This window comes from Linepithema humile, chromosome 2 (genome assembly GCF_040581485.1).
Source record: "Linepithema humile isolate Giens D197 chromosome 2, Lhum_UNIL_v1.0, whole genome shotgun sequence".
Classification (NCBI taxonomy): Eukaryota; Metazoa; Arthropoda; class Insecta; order Hymenoptera; family Formicidae; genus Linepithema; species Linepithema humile.
In genome coordinates, this window is record NC_090129.1 from 7,275,235 (window position 1) to 7,297,040 (window position 21,806).

The 21,806-nt window shown below is 33.1% G+C and overlaps 2 protein-coding genes across 3 annotated transcripts in view; both read right to left on the reverse strand.

Annotated features, from left to right (window-relative positions):
* The window catches only part of LOC136997966 (uncharacterized), a 43,615-nt gene extending 36,754 nt beyond the window's left edge, over positions 1-6,861 (reverse strand). The window contains exon 1 of the mRNA XM_067349559.1: positions 6,400-6,861. The gene's annotated coding sequence lies outside the window, so the exon portion shown is untranslated. The remainder of the gene's footprint in view (positions 1-6,399) is intronic.
* Positions 1-21,806, reverse strand: part of LOC105678704 (uncharacterized) — a 281,517-nt gene that overhangs the window by 210,490 nt on the left and 49,221 nt on the right. The window lies entirely within an intron of this gene.

The window sequence follows — 21,806 nt, forward strand, 5'->3', positions numbered from 1 at the left end:
AATCCTCGTGTTCGCCGGTTGATATTCTCATAACAATTCGCTCAGAAAGGAACCACGTTTACAAGAGCATGCATAAATTCGTCTGTAGATAAACTTTGGGGGCTTCGTAATACAAAATCGTATTAGATGAAGACGAACTTTATAGCGATAAATCACGGCGTACCCAAGCGATCACCCATAATCTTGGCACTAACCGTGCTCAAAGTGGCTTGACTTCGGTGATCATACGAGTGGGTGTTGCTAGTCAAAATAGTGATGTCATAATATTCTTTTTAGATAACTTTACCGATACCTTATAAGCTTTAATGTACGTTCATGGAAAAATAAACTGAATGAATACGTCATGTTATGTCAATACAGTTATACTGAAAGAGATAAAAAGATAAGTCAACGCAATTCCAATGCACGATAAGAGAAAAAAATATAGCCTAAGATGTATCGAGAATACGGTGCGTGCGAAGATGGATTATATAAAAACAGCGTACAAACAATAAAACACATTGACGGTTAAACGATCATTATAAAAACATCCCGAGGTCTAATAACTGTTACGTTCGATCGTGAATGGGATTGACCTTGATCTCTCTCCTGCATGTGCGAGATATTCATAGACAGTCTCGATTATTAAGGTCGGCTTCTATGAGCTGCATAAAATTGAACGCTTGCGGTCATCTATGCCTCCTTTCCAGGAAACAAATCTCTTATTTTTCTGCTCGTACAGTATATTGATATATTCGCGGCTAGTACTAATCACGTGATTTATCAACCTAATTATGAGTCAAGTAAAGTTAACGTACAAACAAACGTAATATCATATTTAATCACAATCAACTCGCGATAAAACATAAGATAACAAAAAAAAAAGAAAAACAAAACTAAAATAAAATTAATATTTTTAGAATGACAATTTTTATCTTATAAAAATTAATTAAAATTATCAAAATTTCTATGTCGTTGTCTTTTTTATCATTTCTCCATTTTCTAATAAAGAATACAAAGTTGTATATTATTAACTGAAATAAATATATTCCAGAAAAATATTTAACATCAAATATTTATTCGCGTCTTGTAATTATTTTGTCATGTGCAATGATTGTTACATAAATGCAAGCAAACGGCAATCATAAAATCGTATACGTGTGACTCGGTGTAATCTCGCGTTCACAATCAATTAATCAGAAGGTTTGCGGGATACACGAATAATATGGTATAAGAGCGATACGCTGAAATATAACGAAAAGTAGATATAATATAAGCAATATAGAGAGAAATAATAAAAATATATATAGTTTTTTTCTTTATTTTACGTTTTTCCTCTTTTGCTATCTTATGTTTTAATTGCATCACGGATTGACTATAATTAAACATGATATCAAGTTCCTTCATGCATTTCATTATGATTATAACATTGATTATGATTATATGAGTTAGAAGAAATACGTGTGGAATAGCAACTGTGAATTTAACTTTATTATAATATGTGGTTGTTTCAGAAAAGCTTGCACGCTTGGCACAATCATGAGGCTAATTTTATTTATTGTTGGCACACTATTCGTTTAAATTTTCTAGACATATAAAACTCGTGAAAGATGTTGAAATGTTACAATTATGATTCATAATTATGAGCACAAAATTTCTCTTCTGTAATTTCATGTATATTTCATGTATATTTATATTACAAATCGTTTATTGAAATGAAATCCAATTTCACAAAGCTCGTTAAAACCACTTATTATTTTACGCATATTAATTTACACATTCGATTCCCATTAAAGTTAATAATGTTCAAAAACTCAGTCTTTATTACTTTAAAATAAATAGTTCATAATAGCATACCTCCAATAATGAATTTAATTAAATAATAAAAGAAATTGGTGTCTTATTACAACGATGTTAAAAAAAGCATATCAAAATTTTCAGTTTTTAACATAATAAATATTATGGTATTCTGAATAAATTCGTGCATGGCATTTTTTCTTCATTATTGATCGGACTGGTCTCCAGAGTGGCCGAGTAGGGGAGGCGATTTAACTAATTTTCCCCGCACCCTACCCTCGTTACTTTATGTACCGAACGGTGCCGGCTCCCAGGTAAATTCGAATATATACCCCTATCATATGCAAAATCAACGCAAAAATAAAAATAACGCCGAAACGATAGTATACGATTGCTATCGTGTGCGTTTACCATTCGCTCAAGCCATTCAATGGTTATTGCACTGTGACATTTGCGTCAATCATATTTTTCGATCAAACTTTCGAGTTACTTTTTTGAATTTTTATGTGCCTCGGAAATTGTGCTCCGATTTGAACAAAGTGAACTATAAAAATAACCATTACTTATAATTTTATTGCTGGAGAAAGTGTATATAGACTTTTGTAAAAATTGCAAAATATGACAGCTTCCAAAAAGTGTAGTCCTTGTAAAAAAAAAATAAGGACGCGATATGCAATATTTCTACAAACAAATGAAATTATCTAGGCAAATCTGCGACACAACGAGAACAAGAGCGAGGGATGAAAATTTAAGTGTGTCCCGAAGATTGATTAAATCAACAAAGCAAAAAATAGATATAGAGAATCGAATCGACTGAATTTAAAAGGAATACGAACAGATGGCAATGAGTTGTCTAGCGTTTAACTCCACATTGCGCGTTTTGCCCAGGTGATTCAAACACCACCTTGACGCCGGGTATTATTCAACGAACAAAAGTGGCGCGAGAGGGAAAAATAAAGGGCTGCCTACAGAACCATACGGCGCGCTCTGAAATTATTAATTATGCTCGTCGTGCACGGACGTCCACGTACACCCGGATATCCGTGGCTCTGCTTCGGGCGATTTCAATCCCGTCGGGCAAAAAGAGAAAACACAGCACACATCGCAGGAAAATTACCCGTTATTTTTTTCGCTGCTACAATTTTGTACGGAAAAAATGCACGAATGTAGCCGGAAATTTCGAATACGAATATCAGCGTAGAATATGCCGATAGTACTCGTAAATTTGTAAAACATCCGTTTTCAGAATTAGACGATAGCGAGAAGTAGCGAATATAGCGAGAAGTAGATTACTAAAGATCAAGCGCTTATGTTGACGCACTTTGATCTTGTTTCGCATCATAAATTATCGCAAATGAATCATGTGTATCCGATGACATCGTGTAGATGGAACGTTTCAAAATAAAAAACATCGCTATTGTTACTTAAAATAATGTCAATATTATATGACAATACCCAATAATAAAATAAAATTCGCACGAGATGTTTCTAATGTATTCTTAGTAAATAATCTTAAAATAATCTAATAAATAATACTTGTATTGATCTATATATATTTTTTTTAAATCTATACATGGCATCTAAAATCTCTATAAAATCCTTGATATGTGAAAAGCTTCTTTATAAATATTTGTTTCAACTCGACAATGTATTTTCAACCAAAATTTATGAAATATATAATATTTGTTTACAAAAAATGTATAACGTTACATTTATTTCCTAGAATTTGAATCACTGGAAAACTATAAAACAAATTACCATGTATAGATCATTATTAAATATAACACACTTCATATCTTATATAATAGACATACGCACACGCTGATTAGTGCATCAACAACATAGTATTTTTACGTGATAATCGACTTTTCGAAATAATATTTTGTAAAGAAATATATGATTATACGAAACACAGATTCTCTCAATGGATTCAATCAATAAATAATAGATATAATTCTCTAATACCAAACAAAACAAACATTGAATCTTCACGTGGAAAATTTTTGAAATATCGCTTCCGCTGCGCCATGATAAAAGTGAACGGACGTGGAATCGCGATCCGCTTTCTCTTTAGGCATGATCGTTAAGTCTATAAGCACGAACGATGAATTATGTTTCAATTGGCAACGATTGTTTGACGGACGATTTCGCAATACGAAGAGCTATCCGAATTATTGTAATCGTCATCATTGCAGACGAGAAATACCATGTTACTTGTAAGCGTGCGAAAAGAAAACTTCGTAACAGCAATCAAAATAAATAATTATTTTATCAACTTTAATTATTTTGTATCGTTTGATTCAAGAAACTTTTCAACTATTACTATTGATTAGTTTTTAAAATGTAATAATAAATATTTTTATAAAATTGTTTATAGAAAATTTGTAAAAGAAAATTGTTTAGAGAAAATATGTAAAATAGAAAATACAAACGCAAATAATCTAGACAGGCAATTTTTAAATAATTTATTTTTGAAATATATGTATACAAAAATGAAAAAATAAAAGATTAATTATTTTTCTGCAAAAATTTATACGACAAAAAAAAATACAAAAAAAAAACATTCATGAAATAGCGTAATTTCAAGCTTTCTCCGAGTAATTCACAATGAACGCGCTAATTTCGCCTTTAATAATTATGCGAATCATTCATCACATTGTAAAAAGAAATTACAAGATAATTAACCATTATTATACTGATAAATGACGTTACGTCTGCTTCGCAACGCATGTTCAAAATAACGTCCAACGTCGTTACGATTATGGCAATAAAAATCATGTGGCCTTGTAAAAAGTATCAAATTCCAATTATAAATGATATCTATTCTATTGCAATTGAATATGAATATAATTAAAAATAATTTTTAAAAAAACCAGATAAAAGTTTGTAATATGTAATTAAAATGATAAAAGTTTCTTTTGTTATTTATTATAATTATAATATTTTAATTTTGTCAGAATATTATTTCCAAAATTTTAATGTTACGGCGATAATTATGTAAAAAGGGCATTTCTACAGAGATAATCCGCAGATGCAATTTCCAATTAATTTTAATTAAGTCGTCTAAAAAGCATTTAAAACGTTCACAAAGAACGCGCGAGTATGCTCTTGGGCGTCGTTGCATTTAGGTCATCGTTGCGTTCGGCTCGTGATGGATTCTGTCTCTCCACGCTTCATACGTCTCGCGAATGTTAAGAGGATCTTAATGGCTAAACGCGTAATATGCTCACACGCAGGCATGCGCGCATAATTTTATACGCAGTATCGAGTCTGCATAACGACGACCGATGTTGAGTCGTATACACGCGAAAAACGCGAACAACAGGTGCGCACGATCTGCGAACGATACGCGAATACGTACTATGACGTCGAACTTTTCAGACGTGTGCGTTTGCCAAGACAGGTGAGCTAAAAAAATCGTCTCGATTTCGTCGAAGCTCCATTCTCGTGGAAAAAAATCACCTCAAAACCGTGAAGGTCTCAAGATAAAAACATATACACTAAATATACACAACATAATTATTTTTCATGGTAAATGTATGTGCAAATATATTTGCATCTCCTCGAAAAATTGATCTACTAAAAATTAGATAAACCAATTAAAAATATAAATTCTTTATGATAGTTGCAAGAATTCAGTTAGGAGCTTCGATGTATGTCAAATTACGATTTCATGAGATCACCGCAAGTAATCATAGAACACGATTGCTTTTTTCAAGGATACGTGGATGCGTGTGATACAAGTGCAAGAATAGTTGCAAACAATTGCGTTAAAAAAATATCCGGAAAAATCTGGAAAATAAACGTAGGCATATGAGCTTGCAAAATAAAAGCGCATGAGTTAACTTAAATCATGAAATTGATAAATAAAATTTGCTTTCCTTTTTAAAAAGTGCCAATACACTAATACATACATTTGCAATTGTGCTAAAGAGTGCTGTGAACATCGTGAACAACAATTAATAATTTTGTCAACACTCATCAAAGGTGCGATAATACAGACACAAGAATCAAATACTAATCAACTTTATGAGACCATAATTAATAAAAAATGGTTTAAAATTTTGAAAATACATTGTAAATTTGCATGATACAATAATTATTGAAATACATTATCCGCGTAGCTATGTAGATAGAAGTATGATGTAAAATTTTGTTTAAAAATATCAACATTTTTTCAATATAAAGAAAATATAAAAGTATCGATGCGCGAACTACTTTTATTAAAAAAGGCGAGATTGGCAAAAATAAATCACAAATTCGCGCCGGTTTACGTTTGTCGAAACGGAACGCATGGAATACGCCGAACGAATGCAATGACCATATAAATCGTCAAATAAAATCGTATAAATAACGCCTCAATGGGAGGTGTATATCCGTTCCAAAATGCGTGCAGCTCCCACGGTCATCGGAGCACACGACGTAAACATTGCACACGAGAGACAAGAGAGCGAGAGAGAGAGAACGAAAGCAACACAATTCCATTTCGAAGAAGTAACTCCCGCTTCGACAAAACAAAATTTCGTTCCACCCTGCGCTCTCATTTTACATCGTATCAACAACGCAAAGACACACGCATCCATGATTCTCTCGAGTAAAGCATAGTGGTCACGTGATACATACTTGTGTATTTTGACGCGTTGCGAATTCAAATCTTAGCAGCCAACTTCTCGCCGGAGCGCCAGATACGCTTCCAGTAATCCAAAGAGCACACCGACAATACGACACGTTCTTTTCACTACACGCACTACTGATGAATAGCCGACATAAACAAACAACGATTTTCACGTAAAAACTCGCGAGATTTGAAACGGCAACGTAACACAATCGACGATACACACGACGCGCGCGCAGGTGATCACACTGCTGCTAATGGAAACCGGGAGTTGTGTGGCGATCGGCGTGTGCACGCCACGACGAGTCGCGACGACGCGATTTTACCGAAGTACCGCGATCGTGACATTAATGTGAATTTTCGCGAAAATATGCGCTCACACAGGAATACGAGATCAAACTATGCCAAACTACGAGCGATATGACTTGCACGACGCGAGCGCTCGCAGCGGACTGACAAGTGACAGCCGTGACCCGCGCAGCCCCGCGCGCCGTACCCCCACTCACTCAGCCTGTGGCCCCTCTTCACAGGCACCCGGCTCCGACCATACCGTGCACATTGAATACGCGACTATACGTGTTCCTGTACCTTCTTTCCTTTTAATGAATTTTGCTGACAAAATATTATTATATATTTGTCATTTTACGAGAATTTATGAACATATCTGTCAATATAGGCGACCGTTTTATATGAAAAAGATATTTCACTGCTGAATTATTAGATTTCTTATGACGGATACGTTGTTAATAAAAATTTTACAAAAATTAAATCTATTCTATATAATTGTAATTTTTATAACACATATAATGGAAAGGCTTATATAACAAATATCAAATAATATAGTAATTTGTAAAATAATTGTAATTTTTATAACAATTTTAATTATAAAAAATTTTTTTAACTATTCTAATTGGAAAAATTAAGTTCAACTGATTAAAAATACTAACCACGCTATGTAAATAGATATTAAATAGATTTGATTTTTGTAACATTTCTAATAACAATATCTATATATCATAAAGAATTTCATTTATATGATAATTAGATTTATTTGTACACAATAGTAACTATAATGTGTTACACAAATTACTTATTATTTATTGATATATTAAACTAATGATTAATTTATTATACATATATCAATTAATTTGATATATGATATATTAATTTAATGTACATATATCAATAAATGATAAGTAATATATTGCACGAGATAGATTGTTTAAATGCGACATCCAGAAATGGTTACATTCTCTCTTTTTATACATTATTATGAAAATTGAATATTATATGTATTGTTTAATGTAGATCACGTTTAACCTGCTTTGCATATGCAAATTTTACTCTTCATAGTAGCATTCAGTGTATATATAATTATTGTGTATGTATAATTATTATGTTTTCTTATTATCATGTGATTTTATTACATATTTATAAAAATTTTACGGCAGATCATTACTTGAATATTAAAGAGAATAAACAAATGATTGTTATGCGTAAATATGTATGCAGAATTATTTCTTTACTCAAATATATTGTTTACGTGTAAGTTAACATGGGCAGATACATTTTGCGCCATATTTTTCATGCTTATTATTTGCATGAGTTATATTCTATATGATTTACGTTATATGAGTTTTATTTCATAATAATTAGCTCCGAATATAATAAATACAACGATCGTTATCAACGTATATGGACGACAACAATTACGATAGAGCTATCATGAAATTGCAAATTTCTTTATTTTTTTTTTATATATATATTCCTTAAAATCTGTTAAGGAATAAATGAGAATTTAAGAAGGAGAAAATGAGAATTTAATTGCTTTCAGAATTTCCTTGGCGCCATGTACATAGATATAAACAACTGATTCACAACTGTGACTCAAGGACAGATGCGGGGAAACTGATGATTATACCTTCTCCATGGAAGAGAATAAACACAGTAAGATAGTTTCAAATGTATGCGCATAATAGATGCTAGATAAGCATCAGGGTTTCAGTTTCTAGTTTACTTGATGTACGCAATGCGTGTTTCGAATAATGTACAAGAATCGGGCGGTGAGCATTAATTATTTCCATCAGAATAGCATAGTAATAGAATAAAAATAATAATATTATAATGCCATCCTGACATATTCTATGTTAATAATAATTATGAATATAAGTACATATAGATATTAGCAAACATGTACATACACAGAAAAAATAATTGATATAGAAACAAATAAGTGATAAACTATCCATAAAAGAAAAGATTACCTCCCAAAAACATATACATATATAAAATAACTCTAAAATATCATTTTAATTTAAAATCTCATCTGAAACTTCAAATACATTTAATAAGTGTACTCTAAGCGCAAAAGAACATCCAGAAAATACTCAATGGACATTTCGACGTTCAATAAACGTACATTAAACATTCAATGAATTTTTGTGACATCAGGGTTGTCTTAAATGGAATATGTTATTGTAAAATTGATGCAATCATTTAATTTTTAATCCAAGAACATCGCATTTAAATAAACAAATCTGTAATGTAATTTAAAAAAAGAAAACAGTTATATTTTAGAGAGGTAAGATTATTTAACGAAAACTTTACTGTAATTTATATTTCTAATTATGCTTATCATGAGCATTTAGCTAGTTACGACGTTACGAGTATTTAGTTAGTTCTTCATATAAATTGCGTCTGATAAACTTAAACATAAATATTGCACTTTCTCTATTGGACAAACTTTAAATTGTCGATGTAAATTAGTTTCTTCTTTTTTTTATTAAGAAATAAACAAATAAAAGGATCAGTTTGGAGAACTGAATTATCGGCATATATAAAGTTATGTCAAGAGAAGTCTGAGAGCGAACATTCCAGCGTATGGATAAGCAATATTGCTTACCGGCAGTATCGAGAAATGAATGTAGCAATATAATTCCAGCTTAAAAATAAATGAAGATAGCGATATTCAGCAGGAATCAGGAAGGGTTTTACGAAAAATTGAATGACCGTTCTCAAGATTCTCTCGTAACTTTAACTTTGTAGCATATTCTCTATCAGAAATTGCATTGGACGTCGGTAGTGAAGATTTCTGTGCACTACGATCATCAGTAAAACGTAGTCTTGTTCGTACCGTAGCTTTATTTCCAATCGCGAGATGGCAACGTAATAGCAAATCCAGCTAGTTTTTCACGTAAATTGCCGCTAATGAACTTAAACATAAATGTCGCTTTCTCTCTATCAAACAAACTTTAAATTGCCGCAGAAAGCTAGCTTGCGTATCTTTTATTCTCAACTTTATATTAAATTACAGTGTGATTTCTGACCATTTATAAAATAACACTGTCAATTTATCTATTCTGCACTACTTTGTTTAAATATGAAATCACAGTATAAGCCGCAGCTTTGCCCGTCTTCTAAGACGCTAAGATACGAATGATAAAATCAATAGTGTTAGGTAATTCTGGTTGACAATATGATTGATATAGCAATTGATCGAATATATCAAACGCAGTCACTTTTCTGCAGTTACTGAAAACTAAATTTAAACAATACATTCCTTCGACCAGTAATTCTAGCGGTATTGTCTCTGGCCCTTCAAGACAATACACGAGAGACCTTGCTACCGGCGAAATTCGATATCGAAGTAAATTCGATTTAAGCACGGGACCCTTGACTTCGTGCTTCCAGGCTATCATTCCGAGTAATGTAAGACCCGTTTTAGCCCGGAAAGGTCGAACCATAAATCCCCAGTGATGTCTATGATCACGGTAGACAGAAATTTTATTTGAGGAAAACCGATTAAACCCTTAAAGGTCCAGATGGTTTTTTTTCCGCAATAGATTTTTACTTTCCTTTATTCCAACTTTCCATTCAATGGTAACAGCCTGCGACATATTCTATCTATAAAATATTGGCCATGGATCTTCACAAAGCTGATCTTTGCGAGAAAATCTATTCTTAGTCGAATATGATCGAAAATAACTTCAATTTTCCACATTGCAATCTTAGTGCGAGTAAATTATAGTACTTATTATTCTTTTTTCTTAAGACAAATAGCTATCCAAATATACCTGTCATAATCTCAATTAAACAATGTGCGAGAAGATTCACATTTCAGATACTTAAATACTCCTAGTCGTAATAATTTATTATATTTGCCATTAATATGTAATCTTTGAACATAAATAAATTAGCGTAAAAAGTTGCTACTTGAGCGAACAATCAAATAGAAGAGAGAGAGGGAGGAGGAGAGAAAGAGAGAGAATTGTGGGATAAAATAGAGCTCACGCCTAGTCATCTTTACAAAGAAGAAAAAAAGTAAGATCCTGTCTTTTCGATAAGAGTGTCAAAGGATAAAAAGAACGAACGCTTATATAAAAGTTGGAGGAAAACATAGAAGAACCACCGACGGCGGTTGAAGATGGTACAATGATAACCAAGCTGGTGGTATTAAGTGTTCTTCACAGACTACGGCAAAGAGAAACGAGTCGCATTATTAATTTCTCACTGTGCGCATATTTTGAATCCAAACGTAGATTCAGAGATACCCGAGTGAATAAAAAGACAGAGATGTAATATTACGCGAATTTTCATCATTGTTATCTTTATAGGAAATATTAACAATTTTAATTTTTACGAAAATATTAATTGATAAAAAAAGAACTTAGAAAATTATTTGTAAATCGATAATATGATATTGTAGTAAGCGTATATACTTGATGTTTTCAAAAGATGTGACTATTTGGACGTGTACGAAAGAGAGTTTAGAAGACAAAAACATTTTAAAAATTGTACATTGCACGAGAAATTAGATCATTGACAAATCAAATCGTATTTTAAAGACATAAGTTATTAAACAATATTTATTATATTTATTATATAGACATTATTTATAATTAAAATCAGAGCTTCATCGACCGATATACAATGGTTAAATGTAAAATGTTTAAAAAAACATGTACGTAAAATTTACGACTATCATTTAATACGATATTTTCTCTCATAACTGTTCAAATAAGTATTCGATGCGCGGTATCAGATAACGCTTTAGATAACTTTAAAATGCTGTACATAACGTCTTCCTAACATCTAATTCGCGTACTACTACTTGAAGCATTCCACGTCCTTCGATTCCATTCTATTTATACGGTCTCTTAGCAGCTGCCGATATCTTTCACCTAGTTCCGGTTGCCTCTTCTCGGTGCAAGAACCGGAATATTGAAGTTTTCGGTCACTGCTCGATTTTAACTGTACCACCGTATCTGCGCACTGAATCCAGACGCTGTTCCGGTGGGTGAAAACGCTGCAGAGCTGAAAATGGAGGGATGGACAGAGATAAGCAGGAGAAGCGGGAAGGACGGATGGATAAACGGAGAAACGGCATCGAGAGAAAAAGAAGGATATTCTTCGGCAAACCGCGGAGAGGACGAGACGGAACCCATCAGCAAAAGAGGTGGATTGTGCGAAAAGGGCAAGAGAAACGGCAAGTAAACGAAGCCCTTTTGACTTTCTGGGTCAGCAAAGTTGATTACTCGGCGCCTCAGCAACCAGAAGCTCAGCATCCAAGCCTCTTAACTTTCCGTCACAGTGTAAACAAGCGCGGGACGTGCGTGATCCTTAGCGCCCAGTCAGCGAAAACTGATGATGGAAATGAATAATTGATAGAATGGAAAATTCAATTGAGACATAGTGGATCCGTGACTATTCGGATGTGTAAGAAAAAGAGTTTAGAAAACGAAAAAATTTAAGAAAATGTGCATTGCGCGAGAAATCAGATCGTTGGCAAATAAAACCGTATTTTAAAAACATACATTATTAAACAATATTTATTATTCGAATCAGAGACCCATTAACCGATATACGATGGCTAAAAACGTAAAATGTTTAATGTTGAAATAAAAACATGCGTATAAAATTTACAATCATTACGTAAATTTTATTTAAAGGAATAACATTTTCTAAACCTTTAATTGTCGTGTGCCTCAATCGCTAAAACGAATAGGCTAGAAATCATAAGCTCAACCGAAATAGTAAATTGAAATGGAAAATGGTTCACGCCAAAATCTAGTTAATACTAAATGCTCTTGCACATAAAGCAATCAGGCGAAATTTATTCTGAATACTATTGTTTCACAAGGACTATTCGCCGTCGCGGCATGCTCTCTTCCGAGACGAGGTCGGTTCTTGACCGCAGTCACGCCATGCCAGGGAGCTCCGGTGCAGTCAGTGCATGTGCATTCGCGACTAGTTAAGTTATTTTGAGTGACGGTGGCTCGTAATCTAGGCGGGCTGTGCCTTGTCGCGAGCGACCACAAGCAACGTTGCCGCGTGCACAGGCATTATTTATTAATCCAAAAATTTATAGCCATGGAGTTCCGGTTTCGTCGCTTTCGCGCCGGAATATCGGGCGCGTTTTACAGCCACTAGTATATAGCCGATAACGCGCTTATATGCTGCAGCGCGTAAATAAAATAAAATATCGGATTTTTATACGAATTCGAGCAGCATTATTGAAACATATACAAGCATTATTCGCGTGATTTTGATACATTTTGCTCGCGCGTCATGCATGAAAGCATATTGAATGCTTCTCATCATTTAACACATTCACCCGGTCTTTTATAAAGATCACACTTGAAATTACAATATAAAATCACTTTAAAAACAATATCAATTGTAATGAGACAAAGTCGGAAATACTTTTCTTCGCTTCTTAGAACTTCAGCATCATATAAGAGCTTTCAGCTTTAGCTTCGATATTAATGGCTTCTTGAAACTTTCTCCTGGATCGAGTATCCGCTTCTAGAGAACTTCAAATGTCATTCTCTTGACAAAAAAAAAGTATTGTCTCATGTATTGTATTAAACGAAAATATTCTGTTCAGTTTTATATATAATGCCCGATATGAAGCTATCGGGTGACACGCCCCTTTGCTTCTCCTTTATCGTTCACCCTCAATACTCGACTCGGGTTTTCTTTATCCTCGTCGATGGTGCATCACCAAGAGACGGAGACCGACAGCCGTGCATAATAATACAGCACAGCTGTCTTTTGTCCCTGTACCCATCTTCCGGTCTTCAGTCGTCAGACTTTAGTTCCATTTCTTTACTCTCCGCAACTCTTAGTCTACCCGACAATCCATCTAATCACTACCATCTTTCGTTAAACAAAAACTGAGAAGATAGAAAGAGATTGAGAACCTCCCTAAACGGAACAGGATGATTGTGATAAAAACCGCTCTTGTTTTATCTTTTACTCCGTCTTTCTCCAATATTATTCAAGATAACCGAAGATAGAACGATTAATTTTTGAACGAGTAATGAGAATCAGAGAAATTATATATAACTAGAGAATGTGAAATAAATACATTGGTCAGTTATATTCGTTGGAAATATTCTTAAGAAGGAATGAAATATATTTTCTAGACATTTTCAATTTACCTTACACGAAAGGGAAAGTTTTTATCGATAAGAATGAAGATACATAGCAACTGTCGATTAGCTGAAATACTATCCTCTATCTTTCTTCCCCGAGACCCATTCGCAAGAGTGGCTGTAAGATCGTTTTTCCTGCAGAGTCCTTGTGGACCCTTTCGGCGCTATGCGTCTATCGGAAGACATTCGTACGCCATGCGAGAAACAATTCAACTACCTGCTTGTATCACTATGGGCCATCTGGAGCTTCAACATCTACGCGAAAATTGGTCGTATAAAAGACATTCCTGAAAGTCCGACGAAAATTTTCTACGCCGTTCAACGATCCCGCCATTCCGTATGAAACTTATATGAAGCAATTTAGCAAATAATCGAAAACGAGACTGTGCTCACGTAAAAGCATAGACGCGGTTGTTACACGAAATGGATATGGTTTCTTAGAGCTGCATCCAAATCGTTACCTCCAAAGTGTTGCATCCAAATCGTTCCTTCCAAATTGTCTACACTACCGACTCTCGTAGTCAAAAGTATTAAATCAGGGCCAATAAGAATACAAATTTGCTCTTTAAAAAAAAAATATTAACTATATATAAATTTAAATAAGTAATTATTTTATTTCATTATCAATAAAAACTAAATTTCCTATAATTCTACATTTATAGAATATGTTATTTATATGTTATAATCACATATTGTATATATTGGATCGCGAAATATTTTTGAACGATATATTACATTCTGATTAACAAATAAATGCATGCAAAACTGCACGTATAAATTTTCTATCTAAAAAGATTTTCCAAACCGAAAAATGATATTTCTAGTATATTTAATTTATATAATATTTAAAGATATTTATATTGAACACAATCTTAAACTACAAAATAATTCCGTAGTAAATGGGATACTATTGAAGATCCATTCTACATTCAAGTAAGCTATCATAAGCCGATGCAATTAGCATTATCCGTTCATCTGTTTTGACTGACTCTAAGCCTGTTCTACATACACATAGTAATATCTCTGTAGTTTACCGTCTTCAAACATAATTGTTTATTATGTCCCGTTTAAAATAATTATAAATTAAGTAAATAAATTTTAAAAGACAGAAAGTAATAAAAAATGTTGGAAATTATACAAAAATAATTCATATAAAATGTTTATATAAATGTAAAACGTGTAATTTATGGTGGAACAATTTTAAGTCGATATAAAGTAAAGAGCGAATTTTGGTCAAACAGAAATTTAAACGCGAATATCGTTCTAGCGTAAACTTCAATTGTCTAGAAAGACTATCTAGTAGATAACGTATGGCGACCGGTACCACTCGAGCTCTCTTTTCAGTACATAAAAAAGCGACGAAAGGAGTTCGAAAAGGAAGACAATACGCAATGGACAAAGAACAAGAGGTGAGAAATAGAAAAGCGGAAACGAAAACATAGCTCGAAACTCGGAACATAGCAAAACAAAAGCCGGGAATTCAAGAATCGAGTAATGTCTTGAGAACGAGCAACAAAGATGGCATACAAAAGATGTCTGGAAATTTCTTTGTAAGAAGAAAATATTTAATCCTTCGATAAAAGTGGTGATCGCCAGGCTGGAATAAGAGCTAAATTTATTATGGACCAAGTCTCTCCTTTTATCTCTTTTGCAGCAAATCGCACGTAAAGTTTCCAAAGATTTTTCTTCCTAGTATTAAATATTATGTTAAGCTAAGCTAAAAGTCTGCTTTTATAAGCAAGTACTAAAGAGGAGAAAAAAGAAAAAAAAAGATAAACCTGTGGTATCAAATAAAAAAAATATTTTTAAAAAGTCGATAATTTTTATAGTAAGCGTTTTGATTCAAAATAGCAAGAGATGGGCTGTTAAAAATTATTTATTAAAACAAAAATAGAGAAATAAATAAGAATATGATTTAATCCTACTTGATCTTGTTATACGCGATATATAAAAACACATTGCAGAAAATAAATTTAAATATTATTTATAGTAAAAATTAAATTTTCCTATTTTCAGTAATCAAAAAAATTAAAACCTTAATCTTGTTGCAAAGGCAAAAAGTAAAAAGTTAAATTGTTTTTTCGAATTAGTTTCGTAGAAGAATTTATTTGATCAGAGAAATCGAGCTGAAAAAAGTCCTTTTAGCCTGCGTGATGTATGGTAATGCGTGATTATTCTCGGTGCTTATAAAATTCTACCGCATTGAATCGACAGGAAATATTTGTCAGCAGTTAAAATACATAAATTTTCAGCATTGAGCTGGGTTTAAAGATAGAGTTTTTCCGTTTAATCTGTGACGTGCAGTCGTAAGCGGATATGTCGCAAATGGATTCGCTACAAGTTTAAGCACCACTTAAGTAGTTAGAAAAAAGTATATCTGATTACATTTTATAGTGTATTTTTATAAATTTCAAATGTAAAAAATTTATTGTTTTGTAGACGTAAAAAAGTTTAATGCAAAATACAAAAAACGCTTATTTTATATTATAAATCAGTTGTGCGTGATGAGTTTTGTAGTTTTGTGATGTATTTTGAGATAAAATAACTCTTGCCTTATTCAAGACTTTTGCATAATTATATAGTAGAAGAAACGTTATACCCTTGTAAGAAACTCGTTAAAATTTTTCAACGAAAGAAGCTTCAACATTGCAACGCACACTTAGCTTGAATTATGTATACGTTTCAGTGTGTATAATGGTCATATTTCTACCGTTAACTGCTAATCAATTTCCTGCTTTGTACGTTGTTTCACCATCTCATTGTTAGCATCAACATACGAATGACATATCGCAAATCGCAAATCAACGATGACATACTATGATATACTGTAAAAACATCATTGGCCTTTTCTTTACCTTGCAGTTTGATTTCTGTGATCAATGAAGCTTCTCTTTGCACTTTTATTTTCGTTATTTTTATTTATGATAAAATATCATTTCTTATTTTAAACGTGAATGAAAACTTGTATACAGCACGAGAGGAAATAACAACTAGAAGCTGTTCAATGAAGCGTAAACGCCAATTTTAAAATGATAATTTAATTCTAACTATAGCAATCAATTTATATGTATATTTGTAATATTATGATTGAAGTATGATTGAAGTACAATTGCTTTTTAATCGCAAATAATAATGTTACGTAAAATATATATATCATTAGTTGTCTTCGATAATTTTATCTTTTTGACAAAGACGTTTTACCTAATAAATAAAATCACGAATGCAAAATTAAGAATGCAAAGGAAAAAAAGAAACAAAAGCTAAAAATATGAACAGTTCATTATTGCATATCAATTGTAATCGTTATTGTCTGAAAGTTAGTGATGATCGTTTCAAGTTTACCTCAGTGTTGAGAATATTTTCTCGCCTGATTGCGCCATTGAATAGATAGAAATCGACGAAAGATATATTTCCTCAATCAGAACAAAGTTTTGCGCGGTGGACAAGGACGAAGTTTAGTTGTACATTTTTCCGGACAAGTTCTGCAGCGACAATATATAAGACGCGCATAGACTGCAGATAGATCTCGGACTTCTGACCAAAGCGCCACTCGGCAATAACGAATATATGAATTGTCTTGAAACTTTTATCTAGATTTCTCACGTGTGATTTTGTGTGCAAAGACAAATCGCGATACGAACGGAGTTTCGTGAATCTTTGTACGAAATTGATAATAAAGTGCACGCGATTTTTATTGGCAGTGGAGTTTTAAAGTGATAGAAAAGTTTTCTAATTTTTGTAATCGAAAAGTACTTTTCTCTGCAGCACAGAATCTCGCAAGCTCCGGTCAAGAACGAAGTTTCAGTTTGTATAACGTATTTCCGAAGTTTTCTCTATGTCTCTACATGCGACATTGTGCGGCTTCGAAGGACAAGAAGAGCGTCGCGTTCAAACTTGGACGTTTCGTGAATTTTGAAATGTACGTTCTTGCATGCTTAACACCCGCAAAGGAAAACGAAGAGGCGGTGGCGACGGCTTTCGTCGCTCTGGTGGTTTATTACAACGGTCTCCGCCGCGCTGCAGCTTGAGATTTATCGGCCTTTCCACCGGACGGCAGCTGCGGCTATTTCGCAAAATACAACGGGAAGGAACGAGCGCGTTACAAAATGAATGCGCTGCGGAAGGAAGAAGAGATCGCACATTCGTTTCTTAAAGTTCTTGCTATCTAAAATAGGAAGAAAGGAAATCAGAAAAGTTGACGAAAACCGTTGTATGTTTTTCCACGAGATTTAAACGTAAGTGTAACAAAGGAACGAGCAAAAAACTGGCTGCTCAAATAAAACGCAAAAATGTATTTTTATCTATGATAGTACTTAATCGATTATTTAGTGACGCAATCTTTTACAAAAGTCTGCTGTATTAAATTTACTAACAGTATCAATTAATTTTATAAAAATTACTAATAAAATATCTTTGACTTCTTATTTTAAACGCACTAGGCAACATCACATGTTTAATACGTGCATGAAGCAAGATATTTGTACAAGTTAATTAATTAATATTCTAATTTCTCTGCAGTAAATCATGCTTCAACTTCACAGTAACAGGGGAACACCGGTTTGAAAGGTTCGTAACGAAACTCGTTTACTTGACATTTCATGAGACCAGCATAGCGGTTGCTGTCGACAACTCTATCACGGAATACGGGCACGGAAATAACTCTGATTTGTGCTCTGTACTCTCGCCGAGTTACGAATCAAACTTAAAATACAATTCGCGGTTTCTATCGCGTCGAATCCTTCGTGGATACCTCAAGTTTCATGTTGAAGATTCATGTGACCGAAGCCGGGAAACACCTCCACGTAAACATTCAAGAAACGTTACGATCGCCTTAACTTCAACGGTCGATGCACCACAGCCGGATTAAATTCGCAGTTTCCAAGTTCTAGCGTCGCAATGCCGCGCGCAAATCGGCGATCGGCAAGCGCACAAGTTCAAACGTAATATACGTATAGGAAACTGAATCGACTCTCATACTCTGCGAAATTATATCCCACGTACTCGACTATCTGCATGTATGAAGTGATAGGGAATAAGGAGAGAGCATGCAGAAGAACAGGGAGGAAAGTGCTTCGAGGGAAGACTGAATTACCCGAGGGGCAAAATGCCGTTATAGCTATACTCGGTGAGGTTGCGAGAAGGTCGCGTAGCTATTTGTAATTGTAATTAGCGAGCCGGCTAATTCATTACGACATCAAGAAATGTATGGCGCGCAGCATACTACTTAACTACGGAGGATGCGGAATCCAACAAGAGAAAGCACACAGATGCTAATTATTGTAAGCACCGACATATATGACAAATCATCGCATTTCGGGATGAGATACGCAGAGAGCAAAAGGGAGATCTAATAACGAGAAAGTAGAATATGGTAGTTACGCGAGGAAAGAAAAATACAGCGGAAAAAGAGACACAAGAAAATGCAAAGCTCTGGTAGGATTTCTTGCAGAGATTTCACATAAATTTTTAAATGAAACATACACGTAGTATCCTCGGTGTTTCGTATTTACTTTTATATGTCGAATTAACATATAGCAAACTTTTCCTTTAAGATACTTTCGGAACTTAATATTTTTTTGTATCATCTGCTAAAAATATGAAAAACTTTTTTCAAGTTTAGTTTCAAATATATTAGAAACTAAACCATAAAAATAATCATAAAAATTTATAAAAAGTAATATTTAATTAAATTCTAATTAAAGAGAAACTTTATATTAAATTAAAGAGGCCAAAACTGAAAAAATAATATACACCTAAAACATCTGATATACGTATAATATTATAATATAAAACTAGAAATATATTTCACGAAAAATTCTAAGCTGATGTTAGATCTCTTTTGCCATAACGAAATGGAGCGACTAAAAGCTATCCTTATATCGGAAAGTCTCAAACTAACGAGCTGAGTTGCTTTTGAAATTCGAACATAACGAGCTGAGTCGAGCTGTGGAATCTCCATGAACGTCAGGAAATAGAACGAGATAAATTCGCGAAATCATGAAACATGCTGGACGGCTCGAGATTGTCGCGCTTGTCATCTGGGAAAAAAATACTGCGAGACACTGCGACGCGCATCGCACAAAAGAAGATAGGAGAGTGTGTTAACGAAACTACAGTTAAAGAGTGTGCATTTAACTGCTACTGTTCTTAATTTCCCCCGGTTTATCTCCCGGGGTTAGCCTATCCGTAGATACTTAACGTCCTTTGGGACTATAAACACAATGGCTCTGCGTGCTCTGCTGACTTTCGTCGAACAAACCGGTTGAGAAGATTCAAGGGATCCAAAGAACAATAGCTTTTCTCATTCGTTGCTATTCGGTATAAATAAACTGCATATTGTTCTTTTAGTTATCAAAACTTTTGATTACGATATTTATTATTATTAACAATTAATATTATAATTAATGATATTAATTGATTTAAATAAGCGAATATAATAAGTGAATATGAGAATATTTTATGAATGTTTTTCAGAGATTTTTTCGTGACGTTTTTTAGATATCTGTTGTTTGTGATATTAATTAATAAAAAATATTATTAAAAAATATTGTATCTCACAAATCATTTTTTTCATGTAAAATATAAGGTAACAAAGCCAATAGAGTTTATAATCGCAGCAGTTTCATTGAGGTAAAACCGAAGAAAAAACAATACGATATTGGTATCACGGCTACAAATTATGTGAGAATAAGAAAAATTATCTCGTAGTTAATATGAGGTTGTATTTCAATTCTTTTTATTTTTCCGCTACCGTGTTTATTTTCTGTAATGTATCAAAGAAATTATATTTAATTCTCGTAAAAATCTAATTTTGCAAATATATCCAGTATTTTACATTAATATTCTAATGTAACGAGACGACTCATATACGAAATGTTATTCTCTATTTAACCAACTAAATAAATAAATCTTCTGTTGTTTAAACAAAAGCAAAATATTTCTTGTTTTTACACTTTGCTTATAAAAGCAAAAATATATTTTTGTAGAATTAAATTATATGAAATGTCTAATAAATACAATTTTAAAGAAATAATTTTGAGATAATTTTAATTATTCTAATTTTATGCACAGTTTGTTCCTCCATTTTCTGATTTACGTACTGCGTGATTTCGAACATAACAAATATCAGTGTTAAAACTGTAAAGTTTCATCCATTCTAGCATACTTCAATTACACAAGAAAAGCGCGAGAGCAAAAAGGAAAAGAATGGTCGTATTTTACTATTGTCGTAGCAGGTTTGTACGACAGTCGTAAAAACATAAGAAAGTGCTTCGTGTAATTCCAACTAAGTAATTTGTTTCATAACCATTTAGAAAGAATAGTCAAATGACATTAAGAATGCAATATGAAATTTAAACATGTGCCACCAGCAATAGAAGAACAAACGTGTTATTTCTAAAATTTTCAATTATTTTAACTTTGCTAATTCCTGAAGGAAAATACTTGTATATTCTTATCCTTTGCACATCGAGATGTAGATCGTACAAATACGCATCCGTTGATATTTCATATATTTTGTCATCCTTGCATACTCTTGCATATATACTCAAGCATATACTCGAGTATCTTATGTATGCCAATGGTGCTACCCCGAGGGCACAATCTTATCCTACCAACTAGTTAAATTAGATTACAAGATCTGGCCTTCAACCTAGGATGATTACTAATCGAAGTCGATGCAGCGCGCATCGATCTACATCAAAACTCGTAATATAAAGCGAGCATACGATAGATCTTAAAATGGAATTTGAAATGTTATGTACTCTATGTATGTTTAATCCCTTCACTCCAACCGTATCTTTTATTGATGCCTAGAGTTAAAAAGTTAAAAATCTATGAGGCTACAGATAATATGTACACAGAGAAAATTTCATATAAAAAATTACTATGTACGGCAGTAGCTGTGAACTATGAAGGAATTATAAAAATTTTTACTATGTTTTTTTACATAATGACCATAGTACTTAAATTTATAATTC